General features: G+C 39.4%; 1 protein-coding gene across 17 annotated transcripts in view; it reads left to right on the top strand.

Annotated features, from left to right (window-relative positions):
* Nucleotides 1-13,061, top strand: part of TRDN (triadin) — a 246,932-nt gene that overhangs the window by 123,976 nt on the left and 109,895 nt on the right. The window lies entirely within an intron of this gene.

Genomic DNA, 13,061 nt, shown 5'->3' with positions numbered 1-13,061 from the left:
TCCACCAGGCAGCTTTCCAACCACTCATCTCCCAGCCTGTAGCTCTGCTTGGGGTTATTGCGCCCCAGGTGCAGGACCCGGCACTTGGCCTTGTTGAACTTCATGCAGTTGACCTCAGCCCATTGGTCCAGCCTATCCAGGTCTTCCTGCAGAGCCTTCCTACCCTCGAGCAGATTGACACACCTAACTTGGTGTCATCTGCAAACTTACTGAGGGTGCACTCGATGCCCTCATCCAGATAATCAGTAAAGGTATTAAAGAGGACTGGCCCCAGTACTGAGCCATGGGGGACACCACTAGTGACCGGCCTCCAACTCGATTTGACTCCATTCACCAAAACTCTTTGGGCCCGGCTATCCAGTCAGTTTTTAACCCAACTAAGCGTACACCAGTCCAAGCCACAAGCAGACAGTTTCTTGAGGAGAATATTGTGGGAAACAGTGTCAAAAACCTTACTGAAGTCAAGGTAGACCACATCCACAGCCCTTCCCTCGTTCACCAAGCACATCACTTTGTCATAGAAGGAGATCAGGTTTGTCAAGCAGGACCTGCCTTTCACAAACCCATGCTCACTGGGCCTGATCGCCTGCTTGCCCCGTAAGTGCTGCTTGATGACACAAGATAATCTGCTCCATGAGTTTCCCTCTGAGGTCAAACTGACAGGCCTATAGTTTCCTGGGTCTATCCTCCGGTCCTTCTTGTAGATGGGTGTCACGTTTGCTAGCTGCCAGTCGACTGGGACCTCCCCTGATAGTCAGGACTGTTGATAAATGATGGAAAATATGTACCTCTTTGACCTTTTCTCCTTAGCAAAGGTAAAACAAGTCAAGTCTTGATGTGCAGACCCTTTCACCCCAGACCAGAAAGTAAGATCTGACTTGTATTTTATTGAGCAGGTATGCTCGCAATAGAGAAATGGTTTTCATCTGAGTCCTACTTAATAGATAGACATTGCAATGTCTATCTAAATCAGTGAGCTAGGTTATGGTAGGTGTACATCCTATGGTATAGATGCATCTGTGACAAATGTTATGGTGTCACATGTTTCTTGACAGTCAATGTTAGCAGAGGAAGGAAGAGATGATGTCTTGCTAGCTACCAAAGTAAATCTTTGCCTCCTGAATACAAGAATTCTCAGTGGGGTTAAAGTTACAAACCTTGAGGTACGTTGTAATGATGTCACAATAACAATCATGCAAACTCATGTTACAATCATGAAAAAATAAAGTAGAACTTGATCTCAAATGTAAAAATTGAAAACATTATCTTGTGACTGCCACAAAATCAAGATAACCAGATTATTCCTGCTATCTTGTCATCCAGTGAGATCATGTCTCAAGAAGAGGAGGGAGGAAAGTCTATGTTTAATCACAGTTTTGATGAAGGATATTGTGGCACTACATAGGCAGAGGGGAATGGAGATAGTCAGGCAGGAGCAAATATGACTTTTGGGGCTCCCGGGGATTTTTAAATTCCTGTTCTGAACGGGGTGGGAGTGGGGATGGGAGGGGAAGGGAGGGAAAGAAAATATTTCGTTTTGTGACTTTCTTGGCTCAACTTTACCCTTGCAGACTTGTTAGTAATCCCTCCGTTATAAGAGAACAGCTAGTGACACCTAGTGGCCAATTATCTTTTTGTTTGTTCTGTCTGCACGTTTTTTTACTGTTTGCTTTCAAATGTGGCTAATTAAATAGTTTGTTGTATGATGATGTATTTATTTCATCTACCTCCTTATCCTATTGCTGACATGGCTAGAAAAGTGTTTTAGTGTTATTCAAATGTGACACTATTTTCAGAAGAAACATTTTGGAGCAACACTACTTTCAATATTCCCAGAAAAGTAAAGACCAATTAAAATATACCTTATGACAATTTTATACCTGGCATGCACAGCGATCGAGAAGAGTGGATGCACAGCAGACTGCCTGAAATACTTTGGGTGAATCTATTTGCAGTGGATTGAGTGCTTTTGTCAGGGATCCAAACATTGATGCCATATTTGCTGCGCTGGCATACCCATTTGTAGGAAAGCTGCTGTGCCTCAAGAGCAGGATTTGAAACTCCACTCTGTACTGCTCACTCCCAGTAGTATATTCAACTGACAGCTTTCAGCATGCTGTTCCCAGCATGGGTTCTGCCATGTGTCTCATGTTCCCCAGTGTGAAAGATGTCATACAATAGATGTCAGCAGATGGGAGGGTGGTGTGTGCTTTCAGAGGAACCCCAGTGTCAGCTGTGCAAGGGCCAGTGAGATGTAAAAAGTGTCTCAATTGTCTCAATTTAGGATGTTTACAAAGGCAAAATGGAAGTGTGAAGTCAGGCCGAGAGCCCAAGATATTTTGAAAGTGACTGGTCATGTACAGAGGAAAGAAAAAAAAAAAAAAAAAAAGGAAAAAAAGAGGTTTATAAACAGCTTGTATTCTGGTTTATTATCAAAGTATGAGGAAAATGTAAAACCTGCAGTGGAGATGAAATGGGGTGCATGTCTATGTGTTACTTGTATTGTCTGGGCCTATTTTTTAGAGCAGCAGTTAGAAGGTAGAAGGTAGTGTTTAAAAGGATGTATGACTCATTTCTTCCTTTCCTTTCCTTTCCTTTCCTTTCCTTTCCTTTCCTTTCCTTTCCTTTCCTTTCCTTTCCTTTCCTTTCCTTTCCTTTCCTTTCCTTTCCTTTCCTTTCCTTTCCTTTCCTTTCCTTTCCTTTCCTTTCCTTTCCTTGCCTTGCCTTGCCTTGCCTTGCCTTGCCTTGCCTTGCCTTGCCTTGCCTTGCCTTGCCTTGCCTTGCCTTGCCTTTCCTCCCACAAACAGACCAATACCCAGCCAGTCTCTGACCAATAGACACTTGGTAAAAAAACTCCATGCCCTTTATTACTCTACCCCAGGTTTTCTTGCTGAGTATGACATTATATGGTACAGAGTATCCCTTTGGCAAGTTTGGGTCAGCTATCCCAACTGTGTCCCTCCTAGATTTTTCCCAACTCGATGGGGAGAGGCAAAAAGGGAAAAATAGCTGGCATTTCAGCAGAAAAAGCTTTGATGCTGTGCAAACACTGGTCAGCAATAGACAAAACATGGATGTACTATCAACACTTTTAGTACATGGTTATACTATCAACACTGCTTTACAATGTTTTTACCAACACTGTTTTAAATGAATCTGTAGCTGCAAAAATTAAGGGGGCACAATACACTAGGAGTTGAGTGCAAATTTAGGAACAAATCCTGTTGCATTGCACACACACAAAGATCAAGTTATGGACCCTAGAATTTTGTGATCTTTCTTTAGGCTTTTAGTGATGCTCTCTTGACAGCTTTCACTCTTAGGCTGCTCATACATGTGTGTTTCTGTTGGGGCCATGGCTTGTCTTATTTTATATTTATACAAAGCTCAGCAAAAACTCAGGCTTTGGTCTCATCTTAGCTATGATATGGTATTATTATCAATGCCCATATGCCTATAAAAATATATAATTTTCCCTGATGGTTTACTGGAGATTAAGGTTTCATCTCTTTACTACTCACTGATTCATTCCTGATGAACAACTTGCTCATGATACTATTATGCATCTCAAGCCCATCCTGATTTTTTCTTTCCTCCTTCTCTCCTGGTTCTTGTTCATAGCTCACATGCTGTTTCCTGACATTTTTGCATCATTAGTTTTTTTCCTTTCAGACATAAGCTAAGCATGCAGCCTTCAGCACTGGTCATATTTTCTAACCTGTGGAAATGTTGGATTAGGTTTCCTGCACAGTTAACCAGCAGGTGATGTTATTCACTCTTTCTCTGACACAGACAGTGTTTAATGGCATCTCTTGACTTTGCTAACAATTCTCTGTTTGTGGGGATTTGTACAGTGAAATCACAAAAAGTACAGATGGAAATGACCTACTAGGTCATCTAATCCTTCCCTCTGGCTATGCAGGATAATTCCTTACAGAATATCTTCAAGTTTTTGTTTGTTTGTTTGTGTGTTTTTGTGTGTGTGTGTTTTTTTTTTCCAGTTTAGTTTTAAATGTTTGAAGTAACCAGGCCTCCATCAATTTCCATGGAAGATTGTACTCGGCTCTGGTGAGGCCGCACCTCGGGTACTGTGTTCAGTTTTTGGCCCCTCGCTACAAGAAGGACATCGAGGTGCTTGAGCGGGTCCAGAGAAGGGCGACGAAGCTGGTGAGGGGCCTGGAGAACAAGTCCTACGAGGAGCGGCTGAGGGAGCTGGGCTTGTTCAGCCTGGAAAAAAGGAGGCTCAGCGGTGACCTTATTGCTCTTTACAGATACCTTAAAGGAGGCTGTAGCGAGGTGGGGGTTGGTCTGTTCTCCCACGTGCCTGGTGACAGGACGAGGGGGCATAGGCTTAAGTTGCGCCAGGGGAGTTTTAGGTTGGATGTTAGGAAGAACTTCTTTACCGAAAGGCTTGTTAGGCATTGTAATGGGCTGCCCAGGGAAGTGGTGGAGTCACCATCCCTGGAAGTCTTTAAAAGACGTTTAGATGTAGAGCTTAGGGATATGGTTTAGTGAGGACTGTTAGCGTTAGGTCAGAGGTTGGACTCGATGATCTTGAGGTCTCTTCCAACCAACCTAGAAATTCTGTGATTCTGTGATTCTGTGATTATTCTACAACCTAATAGATCTCAGTTAAGAAGTGTTTCATTTCAGTCTGCCTAAATTTTCCCTTGCTTAATTTTATCCCATTACTCTGAGCTATATTCTTTTGTGATACACAAATATAATCTCTCTAACCCCAGGACCCAATTCCCTAATGCCTTTTGTGTTATATTGCCATCTACATTTACATTTACACCTGCAAGATAGCTTTAAAACTGACAGGGTGAATGGCAAGGTGAGGTGTTGAGGTTGATTTTTTTTTCTTTTTTTTTTTTTTTTTTTTTTTCCTGCAGCTCTGAAGTTATAAACTTTGCAACAGGGAATGCAGGCCATGGCTACATGCTGCCTTTGTACAAGGCAGTGAAGCGACCTGAACATGCATGTTGATATGATGTCCAAAGTGGAGAAGGAACAGAAAAAAGTCACTGAAGTGATTTACAAATTAGGGATATTTTTCATTGAGAGTGATAAAGTATTCATCTCTTTAAAAGGAATTGACTTTGTTATTGTGGATACTAAGTACCTTCAGAGAAAGAGATTCTGTCTACCACAGCTTCTTTAATGTAGTAGGAAATATTTTAACAAGTATGAATAACTGGGAGCTCAAGCTAAGTGAACCCAGGCTGAATATGAGGTACATGTTGCTAACACTAAGAGTGATAAACTACCATTGCAGTGTTTTCCCTGACATCTGCAGAAGAGGATTGTTTACCTAATGGAAGATACACATCAGCTGAAAGGTCACTAGTTGAAATATAGGAGTCTCTGCATGAAAGGGTCAGACTAGATGATTTAGTGTGTTCTAGCCCTGAAAGTTATAGATGTACAACCTCACAGATATATGTGATAAGCTGAGAGAATGCACAGGAGAGCTATTGTAGGAATGCAGCTGGAGACAACTGTTTTGCAAGTTCATTGGAAGGGTGGGAATTCCCTTCTTTATTTTTATATGCCTTTGTGAGCTGAACACATGACTCGTAGTCATCCTCTAAGTATTCAGCCTTCCATGAAAAATAAAATAACCCACTTTTCTAACTGATATCTCAAGAAATTATTAAGATAAAATCAGAAATAGCATCACAGTGAGAGACAATGTAAATTATCTATCTATCTATCTATCTATCAGATATATATATATATCAACAGAGTAGAGATGCAAACACAGCAGAAAAGTAATTGTCTCCATGTGACTAGATGCTAAGGGATTATGTTCCTGAAACAAGACAAAAGGCAGCTCAAAAGATGTCTTATGTATCCTACAATGAAAGCTTCAAAGTACTCAGTGGACTTTGAATTCTGAGGGAATTCTCCATCTTCAGCAATGATTGACAACATGATTTCAAAGATATTTAGGTGCCTGAAGATGCAGTGTGGCACCTGGTGGGATTTGCAAACACGTCAAAGTAGGCCAGGCACATAACTCTCATTGATCTTCTGTGAGAACGAAGCTCCTAAAACCTCTGTCACTTTTGAAAAAAGTACAGAGGCTGCAAGGTCACTGTGGTGGTTCTGAAAATATTATCCCTTATTGCCAATTGAAAGGGTAGACATGGTAATAGCTATGTTATTTATTTCAAGACCAGCTACTTATGCCTTTCAGGGTTCAGTACTTGAGCTAGAAGTGAATTGAAATGCAGAGACAAAGAGTTAGAAATGTGCTTTTTCCTGTCTTTCCCTCATCTCTCCTTCACATTCCTGTAACAACTGGTTCAACATATGACTGAGATTGACTGTGGGTGACTCTGAGGCAGAGGACTGAGCTCTTCTTTCATATAGTGTGAAATTGGTTTTAGAGGAAACTCTGTCTCCATTCCTGTCCTCACCCACCTCCCCATGTTGTGCAAAAAAAGCTCTAAAAGAGAAGCTGAATACTTACTGTCTGAGGTACCTGCTCTGTCCATGAAATATTAGCAGCAGATGGCAGATGAATAAACTTTAAGCACCTTTCAGTGCCTCAGCTTTTGCTAACTTCTGTGAGTTGAGTACTTTCAAGGCTATGCTGAATATCACTCAGCTCAGACTGGTTTCGTTGTGTTTGTTCATCTTTCACTGCAACAGGGCAGGTAGTGAGAAAGGAAAATGGTGAGTGATGGTGGTAAGATATCGTTGGCAAAAAAAAAAGTTAGAAATTTCAGTCCTTTAATAAATAAATAAAAAAGGGAGGAGGCTTGGGCTTGTACTACAAACTCACTTTTTGATGAGTTGGCAAGAAAATCTTCCTTGAGTAAAGCAAAGGAGTAATTTTAGTGTCTGACAGGCAATCTCTTTTGCAGTGTCAGTCCTGTAAAGAATCTTTTTAGGAAAGAAGATACTAGAATTTAGATACTAAAATCAGTATCAAGTTTGAAGGTGATACTTATTCAGTCTAAAGACTGCACAGGTAACCAAATAATACGTACAACAACATACCTGTGCTATGCAAGCAGCTGCGTGGCATAGCTTTAATTAAAGAATATAATTTATTGCATCAACCTTGTTTATGTTGGTCTGGGGATTAATGTAATGTTTATTTTTCCAGTCACATCCAGAAATAACAGGATTAGAATATGCCTATGCCTTAAGCAACACAAAGATAATCTTTTTAAATGAAGAAAAACAGATCTGTTCCCTCAAAATAAGATGTACATCTGAGTCAGCAGGCCTGATGTGTAAGATAGCTATTCTGTGTGAAACATCAAAACATCCATGCACAATCAGTCTGTTTGTGACAACATACCTACATAACACTATCTTAATTATTTCTGCTGTCACTCAGTGGACAAGTTGAAGGCTTGACCCAGAGGTAAATAAAGACAATAGAAATCTCTGCAGTTTTGGGTTAGGCTTTAAAAAAAAAAAAAAAAAAAAAAAGTTGTTTTAATGAATGTGTATTTGTTAGTCATTCATGTCCTTTTTCCAAAATATAATTTGTCCTTTCTTCTAGGATCGTTCATAGACTAACAGAATTCTCGACTTGTAATAGTGCATCCTTTGCACTTTACTCCTCATTAAGATTGTTTAAGCTTTCAATAAATATTCCCAATGGTCCTGCTTGTTCTCTTAATCTGTTTTTTTTTTTTTTTTAGGAAGTAAAGCCAACTTTGTGGCCTTTGCTATACGTAACTCTGAAAGACTGTCAGTTGAAGTATCAAATGATTAGGATGATAGAATGGGCAGATGCTCTTAAGCGGAAGAGCCGCACACGGCCATGGTTATAAGTGTATTGATTTATAGCTTGATTACAATAGATTCTGCATGAGGTTGCTTCCTCAGAGGTTTTGCTTCACTTATGAGAGTGTAACTAGAGTAGTATGTCACCTATAAAGATGAACAGATGGACGTTACATTATTTAGGATTTCCCTTATCACATAGTGAAAATGCTGACTGCATCCATGTTCAGAAGAAAAAAAAAAATCTAGTATTCTAGTGATATTCTAGTGATAAAGTCTACAGATGCATACATCTATCTATCCAACAAAAAGGAAGAAATTGAAATATTTTGAGAATTAGGGAGAGATATCAGAAGAATGCATACCCTTAATAAAGCCTATTATTATGACCATAAAAAATATATATTTAATATATATATTTTATTCACATTTTCTTGTGAATAATTCAAAAAATATTGGTGTTGAGCTTTCTTAAGAATATTTTAAAGAGGGTATATTCCCCATGTTGTTTCAAGAAAAGGTAAAATTATTGAAGAAAAAATTCAGCTGTTATGTTTCTATAATTTCAAATAACAGTTTATTCCATGAAAAGATCTGATTCTTAAATTTTAGGAGTTAATATTATTACCTGCATATGTTACACAAAAAACATTACTTTTTTCCCTAAATCACTGCAGCTTGTGCAATTAACTACATTTACAGCTTCCTGTGTACGGATGACTGTGATCTCATATTGTGCTCTGGAGTCTAGCTTTTTTAAACCATTCCTGATTAATTCAGAAGGCAATGGAACATGTTTCCACCTGCTCTGCAGTGGGGGAGACTGAATGCATTTCAGCAATTACAAAGTAGAAAGAAGAAATCAGTAATTAGTGGAACCATGAGTCACTGGTACAGTTGAAATTGGCTGTTCCCAAAGTGCAGGCTGTTTCTTACTACAAGTGTAGCTGAATCACTTGTTTACTCACATCTCTCTTTATTTGTTTTATTTTTGAGTCTTTTGAATGAACTTTAAAAAATGATCTTGGGAAATCTGTTTGAGGTAAAATTTCATATCAGGACTCCTTTGTCAGTGTGATAGATAGATAGATAGATAGATAGATAGATAGATAGATAGATAGATAGATGGTACAAGGATGTTGCAGTGAGGAAGCAACAAACTCAACAGCTGGACATTGCAAGGAGCTTAAAGACACCAAAGAAGTTAAAGAATGATCAAAAAGTCTGTTACTGCAAAAGAGAAATAAAGAAGGATGATAGTGAGGAGAGAGGGCATGCTCCACAAAGGGTGGAAGAAATTACTTGAATATTTTTCCTGCTTCAAAAAAGTTTTCACTGCTCTTGGGTACCAATTTACCCTGAGCTATATTTGAAGATTTCTTTATTTTATTTAATTACTGTTTAGATGTTGAGCTGGTAATGATAAAAGTTGAAGAAGGAATTTCTCTCTATAAACAGTCTATCCATTCTTTTGTATGGTATCTCATACATTCCCACTTTTTCCAGTGGCTTTATTTGGTATAGAAACAGCGGATAATGCCTTGACATTCTCATCTCAAAGAAATGTGTTGCTCTTACAGAGAAAAGAAGGCAAAACATTTTCCTTGATACTTGTTTGAAGTAAATTTATTTTAATTATATATTTATTTTTTTCTATGCTAAAATGCCAGAGAAAATATACAGTAAAAATGTTCCCTGCCGCAACAATTTGAAAACTGAATTTTAAATGATCTGTCAGAATTTAGAGAAGTATTATCACCAATATATTGTAATCAACAACAGAAGAATATTCATGAGATATATTTTAATAGTCCCAAGCTCTTCAAACCCTTTTTTGTCCCACTTTTTTTTATTTTATTTTATTAGTAACTTTTGATTATATTATATAAAATATATTATATTTTGATTTTTTCTTATAATCTAGTCAAATATCACTTGAGATAACTTGATTTTTACCTTACAGAAGACCACACTTCCTCCCAGTTTTACCAAGTAATAATGTCTTCTGCACTTTTCCTTCACTTTCTATCCCAGACTCTGGAGAAATTTAAACACAAAACCTATTGCCTGGGACTCAACACTTACTGACCTCTCCCAGTAAATTTTCCCAAACATTTACTCTGTAGAAGGGGTAGATATCTATCGCTACTCTTACTTAGATACTTTTTTATTTACAGAGCAGCCAAGAAGACTACTTATGTCCTAGAATTTCTCATGCTTACCAAGAAATGATCTTTTGGAGAAGCAAGGGGATGTTTTGTCAGTAACTGTCACAGAGTATATGGTGGTATAGTGCTCAGTGATTAAGTCAGGGGAAAAAAAAAAAACAAGTGCTGGTCCGAAGACAGAATTTTTCATGTGGGAGAAATATTGGTACTTATGAATGTTTTGTTGATGTTGTTTTTTTCTTTTTTTCATGTTACTATCAAATTTTAGGGGTCTAGAAAGTATCTTAACTAAGGAATCTTTATTTATTAATTACAGTTTAGATAGTGCCTTCCTAGCTACTAAAGCCACTGAAAACATTGTTTTAATTACCTGTGATATGAAATTTTGAAGGTCTTAATCATAAAATGGAGACATTACAATAGAAAGTGCATAGACTCTGATAAATTGTTCCTATACATGGTACCTAATATTTCAGAAGTGACTGAAATCAAACTAATTAAAAAAGAAGCCCCCCAAAACTATGAGAGACTTTGTTAATGCCATACGATTAGTGTAGAACTATTAATATATACATATTAATATATACATAAATCTGAAAGCAACTGAGTAACAAAATTTAAAAGAAAGTTTAGAATTAAATACTTTGCCTGACCAATCTGGTGGCTTTCTATGAAGGAGTGACTGCATCACTTGACAAGGGAAGACAGACTGATGTCATCTACCTGGACTTCTGTAAGGCCTTTGACATGGTCCCACATGATATCCTGGACTCCAAATTGGAGAGATATGGATATATGGGTGGACCATTCAGTGGATAAGGAATTGGTTTGAAGGTCACACCCAGAGAGTAGTGGTCAATGGCTCTATATTCAAGTGGAAGCCAGTGATGAGAGGAGTACCTCAGGGGTCAGTCTTGGGACCAGTACTGTTTAATATCTTCATCAATGACATAGGCTATGCAATCAAGTGCTCCGTCAGCGAGTTTGCAGATGACTACAATCTGAGTAGTGTGGTTGATGCAATAGAAGGAAGGGATGCCATCCAAAGGGACCTGGACAAGCTTGAGAATTGAGAATGTGAACATAATGAGGTTCAACATGTCTAAGTGCAAGGCACTGCACCTGGGTTGGGGCAATCTCAGACATGAGTAGTCTGGGAGAAGAACTCATTGAGAGGAGCCCTGCAGAGAATGACTTAGTGTTCTAGTGGACGAAAAGCTTGACATGATCTGGCAGTGCATGCTTGCAGCCCAGAAGGCCAACTTCATCCTGGGCTGCATCAACAGATGAGTGGCCAGCAAGTCAAGGGAGGTAATTGTCCCTTTATAGTCTGCCACTTGAAGTACCATGTCCAGGTCTAGAGCCCCCAACACAAGAAGGATGTGGATCTATTAGAGCAAGTCCAGGGCCACGTAGTTAATCGGAGGGCTGGAACACTTTTATGATGAAAGGCAGAGAGAGATGGGGTTGTTCAGCCTGCAAAAGAGAAGGCTCCAGGGTTACTGCATTGCAGTCTCTCAGTACTGAAAGGGGGCATAAAAAAGATGGAGAACGACTTTTTGCTCAATCAAATAATGACAGGACAAGCGGGAATAAACTAAAAGAGTGGAGATTTAGATTAAAGATTAGAAGGAAATTCTTCATTCAGAGGGTGATGAGGCACTGGAACATGTTGCCCATTCATGGTGAACACCCCATCCCTGGTGGTGTTCAAGATCAGGTTAGATGAAGCCCTGGGCAACCTAATCTGGTGGGTGGCATGCCTGTCTATAGCAGGGGAGTTAGAACTAGATGATATTTAAGTTTCCTTCCAAGCCAAGCCATCCTATGATTCTATGAGACTTTTCAGTATTTATGTGCTTAAGTGTTCAAGAATATTAGTTGAATTGATACTATTTTGTGGGAAAAGTTTTAAGAACTTCAAGTAAATGAAATCAAAAAATGCTAGACCATAGTATAGTTCAATATATTTGAACACTTGAGAATTTTTTTTTACTTACTGTATATTCAATTCTTAAGTTCATTCTTAACTTCATAATGCTCAGCTATCTAGGTGTTTTACTCTTGAATCATATTAACCACAAATCTTGCTACTTAATAAATTGGTTTTAAATTCTGGTGCATCTGCTAGCTTGAGAGCAGACTGTACTAAGACTTGCCTCTGAGAGACTTTCAATTATGTCTCACATTCACATAACAGAAATTCTCAGCAATTGAATGCCACCTGCTATCATTTCTATTTCCTCTCTTGAACCCTTGCTCAAGAAAGGAAAAAGAGCATTAGCTGTTGTACTTGGAAGGTGCATCATCTTAAAAGCTCTGCTGTTGCATTGCTTTTGCAAAGCAAGAAACAAGCTCCCAGAGTATGCTCTCAGTTGTTCTTTGGTCAATAACACGAGAAACCTTTTATTGTTGAGACAGAGCACAATTTTGTCTTCAAAACACTGGAAAATATCTGCTCAATTTTCAAACGAATTTTCTGATTCTTTGAGTTTCAGATCATTTCATTTGGATAAGCTGGACCGAGGTCAACTGCATGAATTTCAACAAGGCCAAGTGCCGGGTCCTGCACCTGGGGCGCAATAACCCCAAGCAGAGCTACAGGCTGGGAGATGAGTGGTTGGAAAGCTGCCTGGTGGAGAAGGACCTGGGAGTATTGGTGGATAGTTGGCTGAATATGAGCCAGCAGTGTGCTCAGGTGGCCAAGAAGGCCAACAGCATCCTGGCTTGCATAAGAAGCAGTGTGGCCAGCAGGTCTAGGGAAGTGATTGTTCCCCTGTACTTGGCTCTGGTGAGGCCGCACCTCAAGTACTGTGTTCAGTTTTTGGCCCTACAAGAAGGACATCAAGGTGCTCGAGCGAGTCCAGAGAAGGGCGACGAAGCTGGTGAGGGGTCTGGAGAACAAGTCCTATGAGGAGCGGCTGAGGGAGCTGGGCTTGTTCAGCCCGGAGAAGAGGAGGCTCAGGGGTGACCTTATCACTCTCTATAATTAAAGGAGGCTGTAGCGAGGTGGGGGTTGGTCTATTCTCCCACGTGCCTGGTGACAGGACGAGGGGGAATGGGCTTAAGTTGCGCCAGGGGAGTTTTAGGTTGGATATTAGGAAGAACTTCTTTACCGAAAGGGTTGTTAGGCATTGTAAT

The sequence above is a fragment of the Aythya marila genome (assembly GCF_965140915.1).
Source record: "Aythya marila genome assembly, chromosome: 3".
Lineage (NCBI taxonomy): Eukaryota > Metazoa > Chordata > Aves > Anseriformes > Anatidae > Aythya > Aythya marila.
Note: the sequence above shows the minus strand (reverse complement) of the source record. Positions and strands in the feature narration are given on the sequence as shown.